Genomic DNA, 16,852 nt, shown 5'->3' with positions numbered 1-16,852 from the left:
GACCCACATGAAATCCTTTCTGAGAGTTCTTCTTCTCCTTTGGTTTCCTCAGTCAGCCATGCATGCTTGTAGCATGATCAACAGGAAGAAGCAGGGCTAGCCCCTAGGTCTTCCCCAGTGTTTTCCTGCATGTCCCACTCCATTCCAGGGGGGAATGTTTTCAAGGTGTGGATGGAGCTCATATGTATAGAAGGCAGATGATCCCTCTCTACACCATACCTAGCCCCTGTGTGAACAGTTGACAACAGAGGCGGTCCAAATGGCACACTAATCCCTACAAAGTGAACCACTTTTGACCAGAGCTCAATGGTCCCTGGTCAAGTGTAGTGCACTACATAGGAAGCCATTTGGACACAGCCCGTAGCACACAAAACTATATGCATTATAGATTCACCATCAGCCCTGGAACTGAACCACTGAGCACTCCCCCATTAGGTCACGACAACCCACTCCTCAATTAGGAAGCTTTTCAGGTTTTTTGTCACCACAGCAGCCTAGTGCATTGAAAGCATATAAAATATGAAACGGTTGCTCCATACCATTCAGGGCAGGCCATTTCCCTAATGGCAAATATAGGTTCTGTACCTATGCTTTGCGAGCAGCAATCTTGAGAAAGAGAGTGGTGACCTGGTTGTTGAGTGACCTGGTGACAGCAATGCTTACATTTTACATAACATTTGAGTAATTTAGCAGACGCTCTAATCTAGAGAGATATACAGGAGAAATTAGGGTCAAGTGCCTTGCTCAAGGGCACATCGACAGATGGCCCCAACGCTCTTAACCACTAGGCTACCTGCCGCCCTACTTGAATAGAATACAATACGCCAATACCTGACCACAGACAATCAATGATAACTGCAGAGTAGGACTGAGAGGGCCTTAGATATGCTGCAGTTATTTTTTCCAAAAGCAACAGAAAGAGGGTGTGTTTGCTTTAGTAAGGATCGAGTTTGATCCTGGTTTCAAGTACTTTATCATTGAGCCGTGCATTGTGTCCTGGAGTATCCTCCTTTGTCCACTCCAGGGACTCTGAGTGCATTATAGATTGGTTTCTGTGTTGTTTCTTCTCTCTTCTCTTTTTATTTGTCTTCTGGGCACTTGACACACTGTGTTGCCCAGGAAGAGTGTTGCTGCTGGAGACAGATCTCTCCATCGAACCCCTCCCCCCCTTCATCCATCCCTCCCTCCCCACTAGTGCCCCGTCGTTCAGCCCCCCCCCAACACACACACACGCCCCGTTCCCCCCCACCGCCCCATGGGCTGTCAATGCATATTACTTCCAGCTTGTTGCACACACTCCCCTTTCTCTCTCCTACTCATAGCAATATTGATTTTTGTTGGGGTTATATATATACAGATCATTTTGACTCTTTTTAACTCAACTGAAAAGTCGTAGAGTTGAAACAATGAAGAAGTTGGAGCACTTTTGGTGTTTGACTGTGACTCAATTCTGTAGCGGGGAAGTGTGGTGGAGGCAGAGGCGAATGGGATTTCTCTCTCTCTCTTTCTCTCTCTCTCTGTGTACCTTTCAACTGTAGTGTAGAGCACCAATAACCCGAAGCCACAACAGTAGTTATTTATGCTGACACAGTGTTTAGAAACAACATTACTTTTAACAGCAGAAACAAGCAAGCGTTCCATGTTATGTTTTCTCTAATGGAATGCGCTTTCACTCACACAAAGAACAGAAAAACAGAAGACTTGTGCGCCGAGACTGTTGGCTCCCGAAGGTTGTACAGAATGTTGTTTGCTCTTAACATCAACCACGAAGAGATCAAACCCCTTTAGCTCAACAAGCCAAAGCATAAAGCAGACATGGGTCTGCCACACCTCCACATGTGAAAGAGGGAGCTGTCATGAAGGTTTAAAGAAGAGGCACGGCCAGTGTGGGAAGAGAGGGAGGAAAGCTCTTATGGACATCCCCTCCAGGGCATGATGCACCCCTCCCTCGGAGTATACAGACCTTAACCTAGATCCTGAGACCCCCCCCCCCCCTGAGAGGTGTGGAGCACAGTGGAGCTAGCCTGCCTTCTAGACTGCTGCTAATGCAGTAAACAGACACCCCGCGTTTGCGGTAAATGCTACATGTCGGCTCAATCGGAAATGACCTTTATATTTCTATTGTTCAGCGATACAGATGGAACAGAGCCTTGAAATGTATATTTGTCATAATCCATGTGTTTTCAATTTTGCAATTGCGAATGACAATGAATGGGAAAAAAACTGACCAATTTAGAAATGTTAACTTTAAAAAAGGTACAGTAATATTTTCATCAGAAACACCGTCTTGGTGACTGAAGAATTCCAGACAGGCAGGAACTAGCACGGTCCAGAGCCATGTATTTATTTGTTCTAAACATATGCCTCTTGGATGGTCCATATCCTGGCTGTGTGGGAGAGGTCAGAAATTATCCGGTGGCCAACTGAAAGCTTGCACTTAGTGTCTAGTGGGCCCACAGGGGGTGGGGCGGGGTGTGGGGGTGGTTGCTAAGGGAGTCTGAATTGGTCATCAGTCAGCTAGCATCCACCAAGCCAGTTGGACACCCATTCTCCTGACCTTGTACTAGCTCCCCTGTGTGTAGACTTCAGCAGCACTCAATACTCTGCTAAACTGTAGGGACGGCATTTAAATGTCATATGTAGAGAGACCAGGTAGTGGTTCCACGGAATGTCCTGAACATAATTAGAAATGTACATTAAGAAAGACCACACAGTTTTAATAGCAGCTTTAATGATGTGTAGAATAGAGCTGAAATAAACTCAAGCATATTGTGCCAAATGTTACTTGCACCGGAGGTTGGTGACACCTTAATTGGGGAGGACGGGCTTGTGGAAATGGCTGGAGCGGAATAGGTGGAATGGTATCAAATACATCAAACACATGGTTTCCATTTGCTCTGTTCCAGACATTGTTTTGACCGTCCTCCCCTCAGCAGCCTCCACTGGTTACTTGGGCCACGTAATGTCCATGTTGCAGTACAGACAATGAACTAATGGCTAACAGTCAGCATATACAGTGATCTCCAAAAGTATTGGGACAGTGACACAAATATCATACCCCCAAGACATGCTAACCTTTCAACCTTAAAATAACAAGGGAGGTCATCATTATTCACAATTCATACAGGACTATCCGTCATAATCATGGTGGCATGCACCTTAATGTAGAGGTATTTAGAAACATATTCTATTCATAAAAGTGACTCCAAAATTACACAATACATTATTTACCATTCACAAACTTGCAGAGCCACAAGCTGGATGTAGTCATTGTGGGCTATGAACGTGGGACCAAATGCTTAGCTTTTTGCTACTTTAATACACAAGTGAATTTGTCCCAATGCCTTTGGTCCCCTAAAATGGGGGGGACTATGTACAAAAAGTGCTGTAATTTCTAAACGTTTCACCCGATATGGATCGTCATTGTGTCATTTCATATCCAAAGTGCTGGAGTACAGAGACAAAACAACAGCACAATGTGTCACTGTCCCAATACTTTTGGAGCTCACTGTATCAGCAAAATCATTTGTTGTCCCCTTTTCTTTTTGTTAAAGTGTGTTTTTTTTAAGCCTTTCGTGAACTAACACTCACACTTGACTCTTTTCCCACTTACCAGCTCTGACTTTGCTGATAACTACTTTATTGAGGAAAACATTTACTTACTATGACTGTGATATGCGGTTGTCCCATCTAGCTATCTTAAGATGAATGCACTAACTGTAAGTCGCTCTGGATAAGTGTGTCTACTAAATGTCTAAAATGTAAATGTCACTCTTCATCCTCCTCATCCGATGGGAACAGCCTAATACGATGCGATGCCTCAGGATACAGAGTGACATCACTCAACAGCTTCACTTCCTGTGGCATCTTAATGAAGTCATACAAGACATGATCATCATCGGGAAGCAGGAAGCCATCCAACCAGCCCAGGGGCTCTGCAGTATCTGGATGTGTCATCAGCTAATGCAATGTTATTCCTCCCAGCAGGGGGGGGCGCCCAGCCCAGCCACCGTCCACTCAATGAGTTAGCACATCCAGGGGGCACCTTCAGCAAACGGAGGCTGTGCCAATAATAACCCTGTCCCGCTCTCCAGCCAGCCAGCAGCCAGCCTAGTGCTTTAAATAGACACAGATCAAATCAAATTGGCAATTTTTTTTTCTCTGCAAAGGTCAGTGAGTACTTTCTCTGATAGACCTGGAATCCCAATGTACTCTAGATGGGTAACCAGCAGGATATAGAGAGAGGACTTCTTGGTAGGAAAGGTGTAGACTCGAAGAGATCTTCTGCTGCTGGGGTTAACTCTTAGCACCTCACCTCTGTGGCCCAGGTGGAGTGACAGTCTGTCATATGTGCTCTCTGTCACAGCTCTGTTCCCTGCAGTTCAGCGAGAGACCAGCGGCAGCACTCTGAGAGCGCTTGGCTTAGCAAGAAGGATGGTTCCAAATGGGAAAAACAGGGATCCCACAGATCAACCTGACCCAGCATCATGGAAACCTTGCTTGAGTAGATGCTGTATTGGATGTCCTTGGCTTGACACACAATGGTTGCATCCCAAATGAAAGCCTATTCCCTTTATAGTACCCCGTTTGGGACGCAAACCATGGGACCTGACCTCATACTCTCACATAAAGCAATACGAAATAACATTGATTAAAGTTACCTATGGGAGCCGACAGGAAAACTAGCCTAAGCCTACGTCCAATTGCCCACCGTCACACGTACTGTGCATGTTGTGAACAGTACACTGTTTGTCCGTTGGACAATAGGAGACATTCCTTCTGCCTTTGTATAATGCCTCAGTGAGCATATTTTGCAGCACGGTTTAACGTATAACCTTCTCTGGCAGTGTGTTATGGGTGACTCAAAGCAGCGGGCAACCATTAGCTTGTCTTTTGTGTCAATATGCCACAACAGGTTTTGATCCGCTGCTCAGTTGGTGAGCCCCAGTGGATGTGGAGGGAGGCAGTCAGATACAGGAGGAAACATGAAATATTCATTGTGTGGAACGAACCAGGGTTGGGGGTCAACTCAAATAGAAAGCAGTCAATTCAAGAAGTAAACTAAAATTCCAATAAAGAAAGGAGAAAGGAGCATATGTTTTAAATGATTTCTCATTAACTGAAGGCATTTATGTAATTGTTTTTTTTAAACATTTTTAGAGTTTAATGTAAATTTGAATTGACTGATCATTTGAATTGACCACCATGCTGGTCTGAGATCTTCTCTGTGCAGAGATTTTGACATAAGCAATCAACTCTGTGTACTTCCACTCATGATGCAATCATTTGTAAATTTCGCCAATTGAAATCTTTTTTCTTGATAATTTATCCAAATTCAATCTGGTGAGACCCTTTGTACAGACAGGATATCCTGAAACAGCCATCAGCCTCTCTATACACATTGTATTTGCTCCTGCTTCTCTTCACGGACTATGATCAAATATCAAAAGACTCCAACCACCCAAGCCATAGACTATTTTCTCTGCTGCCGCACTGCAAGGTACCGGTGCATCAAGTCTGACACCAACAGGCTCTTAAACAGCTCCTATCCCCAAGCAATACGACTGATAAATAGCTAACAAAATAGCTACAAGGACCGAGTTTACCTTGTATCTTGATTGACCTTTTATTTCAGTCTCTATGCACACTCACAGGGGCCTACACACCCACAGGGGCCTACACACTCACAGACACTGTCACTCCAACACAAACACAAACATTCAAACATTCACTCCGTCATCTGCTCATTCACACATAATATGCATATACATTTATACTGACTCGAAACACCCGTACACCCACTCACATGCAAGCTGCTGCTATTCTGGTTATCTTATATCCTGTTGAGCAGTCGCCTTATCCCTACACATACTGTATCTACCTCCACCACTCCACTGTTCCTGCATGTAAATGTGGCATTGGAACTGACTTTTTAAATATTTCTTGTATATAGTATGTTCACTTTCTTACTTTATTGTGTATTTCATATTTATTCATCTTATTTCTTGTGTTGTTTTTTCCTATCAATACATTGTTATTGATTATTGCATGGTTGGGTTTTGAGTTTTACAAGAAAGGACTTTCTCTGTACTTGTGCATGTGACATTAACACTTGAAATGTGAAACCTGTAAATATTACATTTCTCTGAGACTATTTGCTGTCAAAGAGCAAGATGTGCAAGATTTGATGCCCTGAAAGATGAGATGAGTGGAAGATGAGTTGATGATATGGAGAGTTTGTTAATACCAGCCCTGCTCTGTTGTTTTGCCTCGTAATGGAACTGACCCAGACAGGTTTCTCTGTAATGCTTTCTGATTGGTAGACCGCCAAAACGAAACGTAAACAAAGGGAGAAAAGAGGAAGAGAATACCCCCCACTCATAATATTTTGATGGGGCTTCTCGATGTTAACAATTCACTGAGCTGAGGCTCACTCTAGTTTTGTCCTGGAGCTGAAGACAGCGCACAGGAGAAGCACTGTGGCCTCTAATGCAAGGCCCCCCAACCGTGTGTGTGTGTGTGTGTGTGTGTGTGTGTGTGTGTGTGTGTGTGTGTGTGTGTGTGTGTGTGTGTGTGTGTGTGTGTGTGTGTGTGTGTGTGTGTGTGTGTGTGTGTGTGTGTGTGTGTGTGTGTGTGTGTGTGTGTGTGTGTGTGTGTGTGTGTGTGTGTGTGTGTGTGCGCGCGTGCGTGTTCCATCTGCTATATGCCAAGAGGAGAGCTCAGAGATCTTCAAGGTCATGTTCACTACACAAAATGGAGTTGGGTTTTGATAACTGGTGGTGAGATTTGCTAGCAACAACATTGAGTCACCATCCATCGATTCTTGTAAAAATGTCAATTTACCTGTAGCTATGTTTGTCCTGTACAACTGCGGTCCTTCCATGGGGGTGCTGAAATGCTTCCTTTTAATAAAAACCTTTATCAAATAGAAACAGCGACTTTTTCTTCATTTGTGTTCCTCGTACTACGTAGTCAGATTCAATTGGCACATGAACATTCACGCTTAGTTGAGCAACACAAATGAGGAAAACGTTAGTGGTTGTTTCCAAGTAAAAGTGTTTTATTAAAAGTATGAATTTCAGCACCCCGTAGGAGGACCGCAAGTTGTACAGGACAAACATAGGCACAGGTCACAGGTTGGTGGCACTTTAATTGGGGAGGACTGGCTCGTAATAATGGCTGGAGCGGGATGAGTGGAACGGTATCAAACACATGGTTTTCATGTGTTTTATGCTACCATTCCATTTACTCCATTCCGACCATGATTGTGAGCCATCCTCCCCTCAGCAGCCTCCACTGGTACAGGTAGGCGTTTTCAGAATTGACATTTTTACAAGAATCGACTGATGGTGACCCAATGTTGTTGCCAGCAAATCCCGGGCACCAGGTATCAAAACTCAACTCCGCCTCGATATAAGAGAACTGAGTTGAGCATTCCTCAGCTACAGCATACAGGTATATGTCTACACTATACATTCAGTGCTAGTGACTGTAAGTACTCATTCAAAGCAGGCTGTGCATACAGACATCAATTCTGTCTATGCCTTGCCCTTGCTATTTACCAAAGACACCTTCAACAGACAGAGGACAGAGCTGTGCTACACAGAGAGGAGGTAAAGAGGAGAGGAGGTAGAGGAGGAGGAGGAGGGGAGCAGAGAGAGACCTGTTGCCTTGATGAGATAGGAAGTGACAGCAGAGTGCCTCAGACTGGCACTGGGAGCCAATTATAGGTTTAAAAAATATCAGCTGCCTACAGATATAGGATCTTAAAGGACAATTCCACCCAAAAATGTTATTTTGGTATTTGTTTCATTAGTCCATTGTTGACATACTGTAGTCCCAAAATGTTTTGCTTGTCAGCAATCAAAATTTCAAGATGCGTAACTTTCAAAATACAGAAATCATCCCGTGTGTAACAGCAGATTTCCTCCTCTTCGTCTGAAGAGGTGTAGAAAGGATCGGACCAAAACGCAGCGTGGTAAGTGTCCATGTTTTAACAGTATAAACTGAACATGACACAATACAAAATAACAAAGTGGCGCTAAACGAAACGGTCCCGTGTGGCACAAACACTGACACAGGAAACAAACACCCACAAAACAACTGATTGAGAACCATACCAGGCCAAACACAGAAATAGGAAAAACATAGAAACTCAAACATAGACTGCCCACCCCAACTCACGCCCCCTGACCATACTAAATAAAGACAAAAGAAAGGAAATGAAGGTCAGAACGTGACACCCTGATGAAGCATTTTGCATCATGTAATCTAAAATGAGGCATAAAATTTTGTGAGGAAAAATCAAGTCTGAAATTTGAAAGTGGAAATTACCAACTTCAAAAGCCTTTTTAAACCTCAAATACACTACAAGTTTGACATTTTCTGCACTGCATCAAGGTTCCCCTGCAACAGGGTGATGAAATTAAGATCCTATATCTATACCTGGCTGTCCAGTCTTCCTCCCATATCCTGCACACACACACACAAAAACACTTGTGCGTACACACACACACACACTTAACGTATGCACATACACACACCATTTATTGAAAATTCCAGAAAATTGTTACAGACACTAAACAAACACACACACAAACATACATACACAGACATGCACACACACACTGCACACACCCTTCTACCTTCTCTCCCCCGGAGGTGTTTTCTTTATCGACCGTGGTTCTGTCTGGAGATGTTCTCTGTCTCACCTCAGTTCACTCAGCTGTGTAATGTGTACCGTCACTTTAATAGCCCGCCTGGCAGTCTCCTTCCTCTGTAACCCCAGCCCCATGACAATGACCTAACTTACCTAGCTACCAACCAAAAGGATGGTTTGGTTGGTTCTGTGCTCTACGCTGACCACCAACCTCACAGCCCTGGGTTTGAACTCCTCCATATGCAACTGGGTCCTGGACTTCCTGGCGAATTAGGCCGCAAGTGTGCGTCCTCAGTCCTCTCCTATACTCTCCCGTGTACCCACGACTGCGTGGCCTCACACAGTTCCAACTCCATCATCAAGTTTGCTGATTGCGCGACAGTAGTAGGTCTGATTACCAACACCGACGAGGCGGCCTACAGGGAGGAGGTGAGGGCAGTCTGATGGCGTGGTGCCAGGTCAACAACCTCTCCCTCAATGTCAGCAAAACAAAGGAGCTGATCGTGGACTTTAGGTTGAACCAGGCTGGGCATTGTTAGAGAATTCTGCCCTATGTGCACTCAAGAGACCACAGGAAAACATATTTAGTCAGAGGATAGTTTGTTTAATAAGAATTGCAACCCGGAGTATACACTTACAGCAATTTGCAAACAAGACACTCAGTTCTCACAATGGTGTATTCCCTTTTTATCCCCAACTGAGGTTCACCCCACCCAGGGTGATGTCCTATACCTTTAATACCATATAAGCTCATAATTAATAGTTGCTTATGCAAAGATGTTTCTGCTAGGTGGAGTTCAGCTTACTGTTATTTGCAGTTAGTTTCCCAATCCTTCTTCCTCCTGTTACTATCATGTGCTAACAGAAGTAAGAATGGAGCATAGTATCAACACTAACTGAAAGTATAGTTTCAACAAACAGGCATATGACTTTTGTACAGTTGACCTCTTCATGCACGTACAAAGTGTCTACCGCTGACTCTTAATCTCAAGCGAAAGCAAAACATGGATCATTGTACTTTTGTAATTACAGGTGTTCCTGTAATGTGCAGATATTATAAAATTCCTTTCGGCATGTCCCCATCCTCATCAACGGGGCCGCCGTAGAGACGGTCAAAAACTTCAAGTTCCTCGGCGTACACGTCTCAGAAGCGCTGAAATGGTCAAAGCACACTTACACCCCGTGGTGAAGGCACGACAGCGACTCTTCAACCTCAGGATGCTGAAGAAATGTGTCCTGTCCCCGAGGGCCCTCGCAGTGTTCTACAGGACCACCATGAAGAGAAAACTGTCGGGCTGCATCATAGCCTGGTACAGCAACTCCACCTCTGTCGGACCACAAGGCGCTTGGGTGCACACAGCCTGCCCTCCAGGACACCTACAACACCAGGTATCGCAGGAAGGCCAGGAAGATCATCAGGGAACCCAGCCACCCGAGCCATGGCCTGTTCTTCCCATTTCCATCACTCATTACAGGAGCATCGTGTAAGACTGGTCAATAGCTTCTACCCCCGGACCATCAAGCTACTGAATAGCAACCACTAGTCAGCTACCCCCCGGCTGCTCCCCCTATAGACATCCCCCTCAAGAATTCCACTGTACCCTGTAACTATATCTGCAACCCTGTACATGTGACTATTAAACTTTCTAATATAATAAAGGACAAAAAAATAAAATAAGTAATAAGAGAAAAATGAAAGAATGGACATGAAGCAGGTTTAAGCCTTGATGACACAGTCAGTCCCTTCTCTCCACCTCTCTCCCTTCTCTCCCTCTTTCTACCTGTCCTCCCATCTCTCCCTCCCTCAACTTTCCCTCTCTGTCCCCTCTACCTTCTCCCCTATTCCTCTCTCCCTCTCTGTCCCCTCTACCTTCTCCCCTACTCCTCTCTCCCTCTCTGTCCCCTCTACCTTCTCCCCTACTCATCTCTCCCTCTCTGTCCCCTCTACCTTCTCCCCTACTCCTCTCTCCCTCTCTGTCCTCTCTACCTTCTCCCCTACTCCTCTCTCCCTCTCTGTCCGCTCTACCTTCTCCCCTACTCCTCTCTCCCTCTCTGTCCCCTCTACCTTCTCCCCTATTCCTCTCTCCCTCTCTGTCCCCTCTACCTTCTCCCCTACTCCTCTCTCTCTCTCTGTCCCCTCTACCTTCTCCCCTATTCCTCTCTCCCTCTCTGTCCGCTCTACCTTCTCCCCTACTCCTCTCTCCCTCTCTGTCCCCTCTACCTTCTCCCCTACTCCTCTCTCTCTCTCTGTATCCTCTACCTTCTCCCCTATTCCTCTCTCCCTCTCTGTCCGCTCTACCTTCTCCCCTACTTCTCTCTCCCTCTCTGTCCCCTCTACCTTCTCCCCTATTCATCTCTCCCTCTCTGTCCCCTCTACATTCTCCCCTACTCCTCTCTCCCTCTCTGTCCCCTCTACCTTCTCCCCTATTCATCTCTACCTCTCTGTCCCCTCTACCTTCTCCCCTACTCCTCTCTCCCGCTCTGTCTTCTCTCTGCCTCTCAAACCAGAAGGAACACTGAGCTAGTCTCTCCAATCAGCCTCTGACGCACGGATGCAGCCTGTTCGTCAGCAGAACGACACATCCAAATATTTATGTATGAATTACCCCATCACCACAGTGACCTTTCTCCAAAAATTCCCTCCTGGTAGTTTTCCCTCCTCAGTTCCTTCTCTTCCATCTCGGCCCATTTCTGTGTGTCATCTTGCTCTGAATTGTCAGGTTCACTGACCATCTGGGTTAGCCAAAAGGAAGTGAATCTCTCTTGGTTTTATCAAAGGCTTTCTGAGAGGGAGCAAATGTTCCTTGGTCCTCTGTTGTTCTGTTAGGGTTGTTATTCTGATCTTATCTACTTATGATTTATTTTGTGTAATTCCCTCCAAGGACAGTGTAGATAAAAACTTAAAGATTAAGACTTATGTAAGGTAACATTAAAACCCTGTTTGTTTGTGTGTGTGTGTGCGTGTGTGTGTGTGTGCGTGCGAGCTTGCGTGCGTGCGTACCTTGCACAATCAAGGCAAGTGCTAGGACTTCCTGCCAAAACCATGTGAAAGAGTCACATTGTGTGACCATAATCCACCTAATACCATAGTCCCATATTAAATCATGTTTGCACAAACAATTTACCCCTGAGTTTACCTAACACTACATTAGTTTCACAGGTTTGAGGAAATCCTCTCCAAAAAAAGCATTACTCAGAAGCTGAATGCATAAACCAGTGGGATCTGTTGCATAACTTTGCCAAATACCACACAAGAGGTCTCCACACAATCGTATACCGTGTAATAATAATATACGCCATAGCAACCTACTGTCATGCATGCGCACATTTTTTGTATTGGGTGGCCACAGCAGGAATCAAACCCACAACTTTGGTGTTTTGCAAGCACCATGCTCTACAGACTGAGCCGCACAGGGCAAGAAAACTGTGGTCCATATTATTCAACATGTCTCTATGTAACACGTTGTAGTATCCACATAATAGAATAAGGAGGAGTCAAAAACAAACTCCTGTGGGTCTTTCTGACCCACATTCAACAATAAATTACTGGAAAATAGAATAGAGGATGGTGTGTGTGTGTGTGTGTGTGTGTGTGTGTGTGTGTGTGTGTGTGTGTGTGTGTGTGTGTGTGTGTGTGTGTGTGTGTGTGTGTGTGTGTGTGTGTGTGTGTGTGTGTGTGTGTAGCTCTCTGTATGTGTGTTGTGCGTTATGCGAGCGTGACTGATCATGTGTTTGTGGGTCGTTTGGGCCTGCGTGTTCGGTGTGTGTCACTCAAACAGCGGATATAATTTGTTGGGCCACAACAACACGTACGCTGCGCAGCTGAAGCAGGTCTCCAGTCATGCGTGGCTTGCTGCCTGCCTTAGTGTCTCTTTACCGCTTGGCTGGCTAGCCGCCCGGTGCCACGGGGCGTTATTTACCACCACAACTTACCTAACCGTTCATATCCATACAAACGGATGTCCTATCTATGCCGCCTTAGCTGACATTCCTCGAGCTTTCTCTGTCAAATTTATGTTGTAGGATTTGAGGCACGGGAGAGGCGGTACACTGCCACAAATAAGGCTGCTTGGCATTTCTAGCTGTATCTGAATCTTCCATAGCCTGTAGCCTATATCACAGTTTCTTCTAACGGAAGGCTGTACTGTATTTGAGGGACATGTTTTCTACTAACTCTTCATAGGGACGAGTCATGGCAGTCCCAGTCCCAGTCCCAGTCCCAGTGCCACATCTGTGGATCCCTGGCCCACTCCTCTTGTTGTGGCTGGATGTTGACCGACATGAGTCGCATACAATCTGAACTGGCTACGTTAATTCCCTCCTTCCTTCCTTCCACACACACGCACACGCACGTGCACACCCACACGCACACACACACACACACACCATCTTCTTCGCTGTCTGTCTGTGTGAGGTGCTACATTTGATCTGTCGGTTAGTGTGAACGTTCAGTCTGGCCATCCTGCTGCTCCCAATCTGTTCCTACAGCTAAGAATAATAACATTGCATTAAGTTACGTTACACTGCTGCAAATGTTACCAAGTTTGTTGGACAGCCTGGACCGCTTAGACAGCTTGGCTTGCTGTGCAAAGTGGCTGTTTTCACAGCTCTTTCTCGCACACATTCCCATAAACTCTGATGACCCCACACATATTTAAAATTAAACTGCTCAAATTGACCATAAGCTTCTGTCTGTTGAGTGAAAGTGCACAGGGTCATTGGTAGGTTCAGTTAGTTGTTTTAAAAATGCATTGTGACCTTTAACCTATTGTTTTTTGTTTGTTCCTCTGTGGTCCTCCTTTCAGTCATAAAGCTCTGTATGGACCCCCTGTTCCTCATTCTTGTCAAACATTATAAGGCAAATGTGTAATGAGTCCCACTATCTCTCTCTCTCTCTCTCTCTCTTTCTATCTCTGCATCCTTCTCTCTCTCTCTCTCTCTTTCTCTCTCTTTCTCTCTCTCTCTCTCTGGTCTCATTTTCAGGCTAATGCATGCTGGTGGAAACAGGTCTGATGGATCTGTGAGTGTCACACCATTATCCCCAGTGTATTATACCTGTGTTCTCTGTTTGTCTGTTGCCAGTTAGTTTTGTTTCGTTAAGCCTACCAGCGTTTTTCCCATGCTCCTGTCTTTCTCTAGTTCCTGTTTAATAGCTTTCCCGGTTTTTGACTATTCTGCCTGCCCCGACCCTGCCTACCGTTCTGTAGCTTGTCACACCACATTGGATCGCTGACCTCTGCCTGCCCTGACCCTGACCCTGAGCCTGCCTGCCATTCTGTACCTTACAGACTTTGCTCTGGACTACTGACCTCTGCCTGCCCTTGACCTGTCGTTTGCCTGCCCCCCTGTTCCTGTAATACAATTGTGTTACTTAAAAACTGTCTGCATCTGGGTCTGCTCCTGAGCCTTGGTATGTGAGGGTCATTGACAGGACTAGAGGTCCTCAGACAGTTATTCTAATGTGGTTCAATGTGCTGATAAAATGTGACCCAAACTGGTAACCTAAACATTGTTTGAATGGCACCCTATTCCCTTTATAGTGCACTACTTTTGTTTGGGGACCATAGGGCTCTGGTCAGAATTAATGCTCTATATAGGGGATAGGGTGTCATTGCGCTGGGATACAATGAGGATAGGAAACTATCTGAATACCACATGACACTCTTCAATTGACATGATCAACATGACAGCAAAAAAATGCATTAGCAGTTGCTACATGCAGTACCAAATTCAAAGGTAGAAGGTAAAATAGAATGGTGTGTATTGATTGTAAACGAGTGAATGATACCCTCTGCTGGCCAAAAACGGAAGCACAGGAGGAGTCATTACGTCACAACCACCGCAACCAATTTAGGCCCTGTTTGTTTGGGCTGCATGATGGTTCTAATAAAGATTTGATTCAGGCATCCATGTAGATGTAATGTATATTTTTACACACATTAATCCACCATTGTCTTTAATCCTTAGATGGCTGTGGAATGGGTAGAATTGGAAATAACTGGGTCTAATGTTGATTTCATTCACTCATTATTTCTGCTGCCACTGATAACGTCCATTGTCCCTACAGGTCTGGCAGCACGGTGTGTAGAGGTGTATCCTACTACAGAACCATAATATAGTATGTTCAGAGAGGTCATCCCAGCCCCTGTGAGCTTCCATGGGACATTCTCTCAATCCAACTGCTCCAGCTGTCATGTCTTTAATCAATCATGTATCCCACAGCTAGGCTGGAGCAGGTGGCAGGTGTCTCCATGACAACCCCTGTTCCTATCACACCACAGTGACAGATGGGACTCTGGGAGACAGGGACAGATCAAGAGCAATGTGGAGCATGGGGACGTCACCATCACTGTGTCTGTGCAATCCGGGGCAGGGATTCGAAATTCATCACTGGTATTCTTACAGTAATTCACAAATCTTCTGATGCTACTGGCTACTGATAGAGATATTTACATGGACTTAAGCCACTGTGAGGTTGTCTTTTATAGCTGTAGTCTTGTGGCTCTGACCAGAGACCATCCTTTGTTTATAGGACTTATAAGAGGGAGGCTTACCGATGCACTCCTTCCAGTACCGGCCCCCTCTCTGTTCTTGCATGTGGACAACAGATAAAAACACTGGATGTCACTGGATATCAAATACTGTTTCAATGGACAAGCAGGAAAAGGTGTGTGTTGCTACCTTTACACTGCCTGTTGTTTTCCTCCACAAACATGACATTATGTGTTTGACTTTTGGCTCTCTCTATTGAAGTCATTCAAAACATCCTGATGGTGAAAATTAAGTCCATCTACAAATGGGAAAGCCATAGGGGAAATTAAAGTAATGTGATGTTGTTTCAGTAAGATTGATAGTAAAGTAATATTGGAAAAGTAAAGATATCCAAACACGATTAGGGTAGTACATTAGTAAAAAAAAGTAGATATTTTAAGGACTGTGACAATAATGTTTATCAATTGCACACGCTTACTTTTCTTTAGGCATGTAACTAAATATGATCTAGAATCTGTCCAGTCAGTCTTCTATGAGTATAGTGAACAAAAATGTTTCATGAGCTGAAATAAAAGATCCCAGAAATATGCACAAAAAGCTTATTCCTTTCAAATGGGGCAGCAGGTTGCCTAGTGTTTAGAGAGTTGGGCCAGTAACCAAAAGGTTGCTAGATCAAATACAAATCCTGTTGCCAAAGAATTGAATGTTAAATTCTCTATCATAAGCCGCTTCCCACGTTGTTTTAGAGAATTTTGCAGTAAGTCGAACCGGCTCACAACTGCAGACCACGTGTCACCACACCAGCCCAGGACCTCCACATCTGGCTTCTTCTTCTGCAGGATGGTCTGAGACCAGCCACGCGGACAGCTGATGAAACGGTGGGTTTGCACAACCAAATCATTTCTGCACAAACTGTCAGAAACCGTCTAAAGGGAAGCTAATCTGTGTGCTCAACGTCCTTGCCAGAGTATTGACCTGACTGTAGTTCGGTGTCGTAACCGACTTCAATGGGCAAATGCTCTACCTCGATGGATGAATCCCGATTTCAACAGTATCGGGCAGTGTGTAGTTTGGGCGAGCGGTTTGCTGATGTCAACATTGTGAACAGAGTTCCCCATGGTGGCGGTGGCGTATGGTATAGGCATGCATAAACTATGGACAACGAACACAATTGCATTTTCTCGATGGCAATTTTAATGCCATGAAGAGATCCCATTGTCGTGCCATTCATTCGCCTCCCTCACCTTACGTTTCAGCATGATAATGCACGGCCCATGTCGCAAGGGTCTGTACACAATTCCTGGAAGCGGAAAATGTCACAGTTCTTCCATAGACTGCATACTCACCAGACATGTCACCAACTGAGCATAGTTGGGATGCTCTGGATTGACGTGTATGACAGCGTCTTCCAGTTCCCACCACTATCCAGAAACTTTGCACAGCCATTGAAGAAGAATGCAACAACATTCCACAGGCCACAATCAACAGCCTGATCAACTCTATGTGAAGGAGATGTGTGAGGCAAACGGTGGTCACACCTGAAACGGACTAGTTTTCTGATCTAAACCCCTACCTTTTTTAAAAAAAAAAAAAGGTATTTGTAACCATCAGATGCATATCTTTGTTCCCAGAAATTCATTGATTAGGGCCTAATGATTTTATTTTAATTGACTGATATCCTTATATGAACTGTAACTCAGA

The sequence above is a fragment of the Oncorhynchus mykiss genome, chromosome 18, assembly GCF_013265735.2.
Source record: "Oncorhynchus mykiss isolate Arlee chromosome 18, USDA_OmykA_1.1, whole genome shotgun sequence".
NCBI classification, from domain to species: Eukaryota; Metazoa; Chordata; class Actinopteri; order Salmoniformes; family Salmonidae; genus Oncorhynchus; species Oncorhynchus mykiss.
The sequence above is the reverse complement of the archived record's forward strand: the minus strand, read 5'-3'. Positions refer to the sequence as shown.